Source organism: Drosophila erecta, unplaced genomic scaffold (assembly GCF_003286155.1).
Source record: "Drosophila erecta strain 14021-0224.00,06,07 unplaced genomic scaffold, DereRS2 tig00000977-arrow-arrow-pilon, whole genome shotgun sequence".
NCBI classification, from domain to species: Eukaryota; Metazoa; Arthropoda; class Insecta; order Diptera; family Drosophilidae; genus Drosophila; species Drosophila erecta.
Window position 1 is genome coordinate 61,661 of NW_020825286.1, and position 9,067 is coordinate 70,727.

At 32.7% G+C, this 9,067-nt stretch overlaps 2 non-coding genes across 2 annotated transcripts; both read left to right on the forward strand.

Annotated features, from left to right (window-relative positions):
- Nucleotides 1-3,681: 3,681 nt before the first annotated feature.
- On the forward strand, nt 3,682-5,676 carry LOC113564811. The gene has a single exon (XR_003408317.1). It is a non-coding gene; the product is annotated as a small subunit ribosomal RNA (ribosomal RNA).
- Nucleotides 5,677-6,525: 849 nt separating this feature from the next.
- Nucleotides 6,526-6,704, forward strand: LOC113564819. The gene has a single exon (XR_003408324.1). It is a non-coding gene; the product is annotated as a 5.8S ribosomal RNA (ribosomal RNA).
- The last annotated feature ends 2,363 nt before the right edge of the window (nt 6,705-9,067 follow it).

Genomic DNA, 9,067 nt, shown 5'->3' on the forward strand with positions numbered 1-9,067 from the left:
CAAATGCTTTGTCATCAAATTAGTGACGCATATGATATTGTCCCTATCTAATTATAGAAATAAAGAACTTAAAGAACTCAAGTAAAGTTGCCAAGACGCATATGATAATGTCCCTATCATATTAAAGAACTAAAGAACTTAAAGAAATCAAGTCAAGTTGCCAAATGCTTTGTCATCAAATTAGTGACGCATATGATATTGTCCCTATCTAATTATAGAAATAAAGAACTTAAAGAACTCAAGTAAAGTTGCCAAGACGCATATGATATTGTCCCTATCTAATTATAGAAATAAAGAACTTAAAGAAATCAAGTAAAGTTGCCAAGACGCATATGATATTGTCCCTATCATATTATAGATATAAAGAACTTAAAGAAATCAAGTAAAGTTGCCAAATGCTTTGTCATCAAATTAGTGACGCATATGATATTGTCCCTATCTAATTATAGAAATAAAGAACTTAAAGAACTCAAGTAAAGTTGCCAAAACGCATATGATAATGTCCCTATCATATTAAAGAACTAAAGAACTTAAAGAAATCAAGTAAAGTTGCCAAGACGCATATGATATTGTCCCTATCATATTAAAGAAATAAAGAACTTAAAGAAATCAAGTAAAGTTGCCAATACGCATATGATATTGTCCCTATCATATAAATATAGGATAAATGTATATAATTATATATAAAGAAAAATATATGAAATATCCGTATATTTATTAACTAAAGAACTTAAAGAAATCAAGTAAAGTTGCCAAGACGCATATGATAATGTCCCTATCATATTAAAGAAATAAAGAACTTAAAGAAATCAAGTAAAGTTGCCAAGACGCATATGATATTGTCCCTATCTAATTATAGAAATAAAGAACTTAAAGAAATCAAGTAAAGTTGCCAAGACGCATATGATAATGTCCCTATCATATTAAAGAACTAAAGAACTTAAAGAAATCAAGTAAAGTTGCCAAGACGCATATGATAATGTCCCTATCATATTAAAGAACTAAAGAACTTAAAGAAATCAAGTAAAGTTGCCAAGACGCATATGATATTGTCCCTATCATATTAAAGAAATAAAGAACTTAAAGAAATCAAGTAAAGTTGCCAAATGCTTTGTCATCAAATTAGTGACGCATATGATATTGTCCCTATCTAATTATAGAAATAAAGAACTTAAAGAACTCAAGTAAAGTTGCCAAGACGCATATGATAATGTCCCTATCATATTAAAGAACTAAAGAACTTAAAGAAATCAAGTAAAGTTGCCAAGACGCATATGATATTGTCCCCTATCATATTAAAGAAATAAAGAACTTAAAGAAATCAAGTAAAGTTGCCAAGACGCATATGATATTGTCCCTATCATATAAATATAGGATAAATGTATATAATTATATATAAAGAAAAATATATGAAATATCCGTATATTTATTGAACAATATAAGGAAATTATATATAAAACATATGAAAAGGAATATTTATTGTATGTATAAAAGAAAAAATTCAGAAATACTCCTATATTCTCTTAGTATTATAGAGAAAACCCATATAAGTGAGAGGTATTAGTAGTGTAAACGACGCTTTGATCGACAGAGGGTTCAAAAACTACTATAGGTAGGCAGTGGTTGCCGACCTCTCGTATTGTTCAAAACTTATGTATTCATATGATTTTGACAATAATATAAGGAAATTAATTATAAAACATATGAAAAGGAATATTTATTGTATGTATAAAAGAAAAAATTCAGAAATACTCCTATATTCTCTTAGTATTATAGAGAAAACCCATATAAGTGAGAGGTATTAGTAGTGTAAACGACGCTTTGATCGACAGAGGGTTCAAAAACTACTATAGGTAGGCAGTGGTTGCCGACCTCTCGTATTGTTCAAAACTTATGTATTCATATGATTTTGACAATAATATAAGGAAATTAATTATAAAACATATGAAAATGAATATTTATTATATGTATAAAGGAAAAAAATCAGAAATACTCCTATATTCTCTTAGTATTATAGAGAAAACCCATATAAGTGAGAGGTATTAGTAGTGTAAACGACGCTCTGATCGACAGAGGGTTCAAAAACTACTATAGGTAGGCAGTGGTTGCCGACCTCTCGTATTGTTCAAAACTTATGTATTCATATGATTTTGACAATAATATAAGGAAATTAATTATAAAACATATGAAAATGAATATTTATTATATGTATAAAGGAAAAAATTCAGAAATACTCCTATATTCTCTTAGTATTATAGAGAAAACCCATATAAGTGAGAGGTATTAGTAGTGTAAACGACGCTTTGATCGACAGAGGGTTCAAAAACTACTATAGGTAGGCAGTGGTTGCCGACCTCTCGTATTGTTCAAAACTTATGTATTCATATGATTTTGACAATAATATAAGGAAATTAATTATAAAACATATGAAAATGAATATTTATTATATGTATAAAGGAAAAAAATCAGAAATACTCCTATATTCTCTTAGTATTATAGAGAAAACCCATATAAGTGAGAGGTATTAGTAGTGTAAACGACGCTCTGATCGACAGAGGGTTCAAAAACTACTATAGGTAGGCAGTGGTTGCCGACCTCTCGTATTGTTCAAAACTTATGTATTCATATGATTTTGACAATAATATAAGGAAATTAAATATAAAACATATGAAAATGAGCAATTATCATATGATTAATGGAAAAAATAATTCATTTATATATGAATAAAGGAAAATTCTCTTAATATATAAGAGAATAGCACGTGTTGGGTGGCAAACAGAATTGAAAATACCCGCTTTGAGGACAGCGGGTTCAAAAACTACTATAGGTAGGCAGTGGTTGCCGACCTCATGCATTATTCGAAATATATATTTCGGATCATGATGATTTAAATTTGGTTACTTACAAATAAAGTATATTATTATCCGTACAAATTTGTTTCTCAGTTCTTATGAACATGGGACTTGGCTCCGCGGTTAATAGGAATATACGACTTTAGATAATATCGTTGAAACAACAGTCAAGTTTCTATTATACATAGAATAACAAATCGTTTCCATATATTATCGTTAATTTTTGGAGGCAGGCAAATTTATTGTTATTTATTTAATAATATATTACCTGCCGTAAAGTTGGAAAATTATATCGTTACCGCGGTATAATATATATATTCATATTTATTACATGATGGAAAAATTACAAAATTTTTAATATAGAAATCATATGCGCTCGGTTTTACGTTATGTATTACCAGAGAGTTATATGGATAAAGATAAATTTTAAATTTATCATCAAATTGCAAATGATTTAACTCAATATTTATATTGGTTAAACAAAAATTGTACATGTGTGGATACAATAATTATGTATGTTGGAAACAAAATGATATTTTAGAATGAAATATGTATAATATAAATACAAAATTATAGAAATATATATTATTGAACTTGTTAATAATGGTGAAACAAGTATAAAAATATAATGGAATATACGAATACGAATGCTATATAAAAATGGCCGTAATCGAATTAAAAGAGATTTAAAATTTTACCCAAAGGCAAAATATTGAAGTATTTTTCAATATGATATAATAAATGGAATTATATAAAATGGAAATCTATAATATTTATATTGCTTATTTCAATTCGAAAAATATGAATGGAATATGAAGAAAGAAACATTATTCTGGTTGATCCTGCCAGTAGTTATATGCTTGTCTCAAAGATTAAGCCATGCATGTCTAAGTACACACGAATTAAAAGTGAAACCGCAAAAGGCTCATTATATCAGTTATGGTTCCTTAGATCGTTAACAGTTACTTGGATAACTGTGGTAATTCTAGAGCTAATACATGCAATTAAAACATGAACCTTATGGGACATGTGCTTTTATTAGGCTAAAACCAAGCGATCGCAAGATCGTTATATTGGTTGAACTCTAGATAACATGCAGATCGTATGGTCTTGTACCGACGACAGATCTTTCAAATGTCTGCCCTATCAACTTTTGATGGTAGTATCTAGGACTACCATGGTTGCAACGGGTAACGGGGAATCAGGGTTCGATTCCGGAGAGGGAGCCTGAGAAACGGCTACCACATCTAAGGAAGGCAGCAGGCGCGTAAATTACCCACTCCCAGCTCGGGGAGGTAGTGACGAAAAATAACAATACAGGACTCATATCCGAGGCCCTGTAATTGGAATGAGTACACTTTAAATCCTTTAACAAGGACCAATTGGAGGGCAAGTCTGGTGCCAGCAGCCGCGGTAATTCCAGCTCCAATAGCGTATATTAAAGTTGTTGCGGTTAAAACGTTCGTAGTTGAACTTGTGCTTCATACGGGTAGTACAACTTACAATTGTGGTTAGTACTATACCTTTATGTATGTAAGCGTATTACCGGTGGAGTTCTTATATGTGATTAAATACTTGTATTTTTTCATATGTTCCTCCTATTTAAAAACCTGCATTAGTGCTCTTAAACGAGTGTTATTGTGGGCCGGTACTATTACTTTGAACAAATTAGAGTGCTTAAAGCAGGCTTCAAATGCCTGAATATTCTGTGCATGGGATAATGAAATAAGACCTCTGTTCTGCTTTCATTGGTTTTCAGATCAAGAGGTAATGATTAATAGAAGCAGTTTGGGGGCATTAGTATTACGACGCGAGAGGTGAAATTCTTGGACCGTCGTAAGACTAACTTAAGCGAAAGCATTTGCCAAAGATGTTTTCATTAATCAAGAACGAAAGTTAGAGGTTCGAAGGCGATCAGATACCGCCCTAGTTCTAACCATAAACGATGCCAGCTAGCAATTGGGTGTAGCTACTTTTATGGCTCTCTCAGTCGCTTCCCGGGAAACCAAAGCTTTTGGGCTCCGGGGGAAGTATGGTTGCAAAGCTGAAACTTAAAGGAATTGACGGAAGGGCACCACCAGGAGTGGAGCCTGCGGCTTAATTTGACTCAACACGGGAAAACTTACCAGGTCCGAACATAAGTGTGTAAGACAGATTGATAGCTCTTTCTCGAATCTATGGGTGGTGGTGCATGGCCGTTCTTAGTTCGTGGAGTGATTTGTCTGGTTAATTCCGATAACGAACGAGACTCAAATATATTAAATAGATATCTTCAGGATTATGGTGCTGAAGCTTATATAGCCTTCATTCATGGTGGCAGTAAAATGTTTATTGTGTTTGAATGTGTTTATGTAAGTGGAGCCGTACCTGTTGGTTTGTCCCATTATAAGGACACTAGCTTCTTAAATGGACAAATTGCGTCTAGCAATAATGAGATTGAGCAATAACAGGTCTGTGATGCCCTTAGATGTCCTGGGCTGCACGCGCGCTACAATGAAAGTATCAACGTGTATTTCCTAGACCGAGAGGTCCGGGTAAACCGCTGAACCACTTTCATGCTTGGGATTGTGAACTGAAACTGTTCACATGAACTTGGAATTCCCAGTAAGTGTGAGTCATTAACTCGCATTGATTACGTCCCTGCCCTTTGTACACACCGCCCGTCGCTACTACCGATTGAATTATTTAGTGAGGTCTCCGGACGTGATCACTGTGACGCCTTGCGTGTTACGGTTGTTTCGCAAAAGTTGACCGAACTTGATTATTTAGAGGAAGTAAAAGTCGTAACAAGGTTTCCGTAGGTGAACCTGCGGAAGGATCATTATTGTATAAAATCCTTACCGTTAATAAAAATTTGTTATAATACAAATACATTTTGAATTTACCAAAATTACTTACCAAATTACCAAATTAAAAAATTTACCAAATTTATATTACCATATTATCAAATTTACCAGATTACGAATTTTTACAAAAGCAAAGCGCATAATATGATATGATTATAGAACGAAACGATTCAATTGAATCAAATTAAAAATATATATATAAATATATATTAAAATAAAAGTTAAAATCAAAATAAAATGAATCTGATGGGTTTTTATTTATATGAGGCTTTGGCAACCTCATAAGATTTTAACATGTTGTGTAATGGCGGGCACAACAAAAAAAAATATTATATATATGTGGCTTTGAAATGTAAAAATAAAACTTCGAATATTGGAGAGATCGAAGATATCAAATTCGAAAATGGAAATCGAATTAAAACATTAAAAATAATGGTTATCAAAATAATTTGTTAATATAAAATGGTGAACTTTGTGTGTATATGGACCATAATATACACGCGTTGCGAATATGTATTGTTCATCTTAGTTATGAGCATACGTTGGCTAATGCAACAACCTAAAATATACAATGTTGTACCTGGTACCCATCAGGTTAATGTTTTATATAAATTGCAGTATGTATCGCCCAAACATAGTTAAATATAAACCGTAAATAACCAGATTATATGATACATAATGCTTATATGAAACTAAGACATTTCGCAGCATTTATTTTAGGTATAAAAATACATTTATTGAAGGAATTGATATATGCCAGTAAAATGGTGTATTTTTAATTTCTTTCAATAAAAACAAAATTGACATTATATAAAAATGAATTATAAAACTCTAAGCGGTGGATCACTCGGCTCATGGGTCGATGAAGAACGCAGCAAACTGTGCGTCATCGTGTGAACTGCAGGACACATGAACATCGACATTTTGAACGCATATCGCAGTCCATGCTGTTATGTACTTTAATTAATTTTATAGTGCTGCTTGGACTACATATGGTTGAGGGTTGTAAGACTATGCTAATTAAGTTGTTTATAAATTTTATAAGCATATGGTATATTATTGGATAAAATAATAATATTTTTATTCATAATATTAAAAAATATATATGAAAAACATTATCTCACATTTGGATGTGAAAAACGAAGAGAAATATTTTCTTTTTCAATCAAGTAATACTGAGAAATGTCTAGCATAAAAAATTGAATTATTTTTCATCTAGAATTGTCTCTTATTAATGATTCGGAAATAGAAAAAACTTGGTTATGTTATTATTCTTCGTTGGTTCGTTTAATGGAAAACACTTTGCTACAAGAAATAATGGAAATTTTATAACGAATTTAATAAAATGTTTTTATCATTATATATAAAGAATTAATGGCAAGAAAAAGTTATATACAACCTCAACTCATATGGGACTACCCCCTGAATTTAAGCATATTAATTAGGGGAGGAAAAGAAACTAACAAGGATTTTCTTAGTAGCGGCGAGCGAAAAGAAAACAGTTCAGCACTAAGTCACTTTGTCTATATGGCAAATGTGAGATGCAGTGTATGGAGCGTCAATATTCTAGTATGAGAAATTAACGATTTAAGTCCTTCTTAAATGAGGCCATTTACCCATAGAGGGTGCCAGGCCCGTATAACGTTAATGATTACTAGATGATGTTTCCAAAGAGTCGTGTTGCTTGATAGTGCAGCACTAAGTGGGTGGTAAACTCCATCTAAAACTAAATATAACCATGAGACCGATAGTAAACAAGTACCGTGAGGGAAAGTTGAAAAGAACTCTGAATAGAGAGTTAAACAGTACGTGAAACTGCTTAGAGGTTAAGCCCGATGAACCTGAATATCCGTTATGGAAAATTCATCATTAAAATTGTAATATTTAAATAATATTATGAGGATAGTGTGCATTTTTTCCATATAAGGACATTGTAATCTATTAGCATATACCAAATTTATCATAAAATATAACTTATAGTTTATTCCAATTAAATTGCTTGCATTTTAACACAGAATAAATGTTATTAATTTGATAAAGTGCTGATAGATTAATATGATTACAGTGCGTTAATTTTTCGGAATTATATAATGGCATAATTATCATTGATTTTTGTGTTTATTATATGCACTTGTATGATTAACAATGCGAAAGATTCAGGATACCTTCGGGACCCGTCTTGAAACACGGACCAAGGAGTCTAACATATGTGCAAGTTATTGGGATATAAACCTAATAGCGTAATTAACTTGACTAATAATGGGATTAGTTTTTTAACTATTTATAGCTAATTAACACAATCCCGGGGCGTTCTATATAGTTATGTATAATGTATATTTATATTATTTATGCCTCTAACTGGAACGTACCTTGAGCATATATGCTGTGACCCGAAAGATGGTGAACTATACTTGATCAGGTTGAAGTCAGGGGAAACCCTGATGGAAGACCGAAACAGTTCTGACGTGCAAATCGATTGTCAGAATTGAGTATAGGGGCGAAAGACCAATCGAACCATCTAGTAGCTGGTTCCTTCCGAAGTTTCCCTCAGGATAGCTGGTGCATTTTAATATTATATAAATAATCTTATCTGGTAAAGCGAATGATTAGAGGCCTTAGGGTCGAAACGATCTAACCTATTCTCAAACTTTAAATGGGTAAGAACCTTAACTTTCTTGATATGAAGTTCAAGGTTATGATATAATGTGCCCAGTGGGCCACTTTTGGTAAGCAGAACTGGCGCTGTGGGATGAACCAAACGTAATGTTACGGTGCCCAAATTAACAACTCATGCAGATACCATGAAAGGCGTTGGTTGCTTAAAACAGCAGGACGGTGATCATGGAAGTCGAAATCCGCTAAGGAGTGTGTAACAACTCACCTGCCGAAGCAACTAGCCCTTAAAATGGATGGCGCTTAAGTTGTATACCTATACATTACCGCTAAAGTAGATGATTTATATTACTTGTGATATAAATTTTGAAACTTTAGTGAGTAGGAAGGTACAATGGTATGCGTAGAAGTGTTTGGCGTAAGCCTGCATGGAGCTGCCATTGGTACAGATCTTGGTGGTAGTAGCAAATAATCGAATGAGACCTTGGAGGACTGAAGGGGAGAAGGGTTTCGTGTGAACAGTGGTTGATCACGAGTTAGTCGGTCCTAAGTTCAAGGCGAACAGCCGAAAATTTTCAAGTAAAACAAAAATGCCAAATTATATAAACAAAGCGAAAATAATACACTTGAATAATTTTGAACGAAAGGGAATACGGTTCCAATTCCGTAACCTGTTGAGTATCCGTTTGTTATTAAATATGGGCCTCGTGCTCATCCTGGCAACAGGAACGACCATAAAGAAGCCGTCGAGAGATA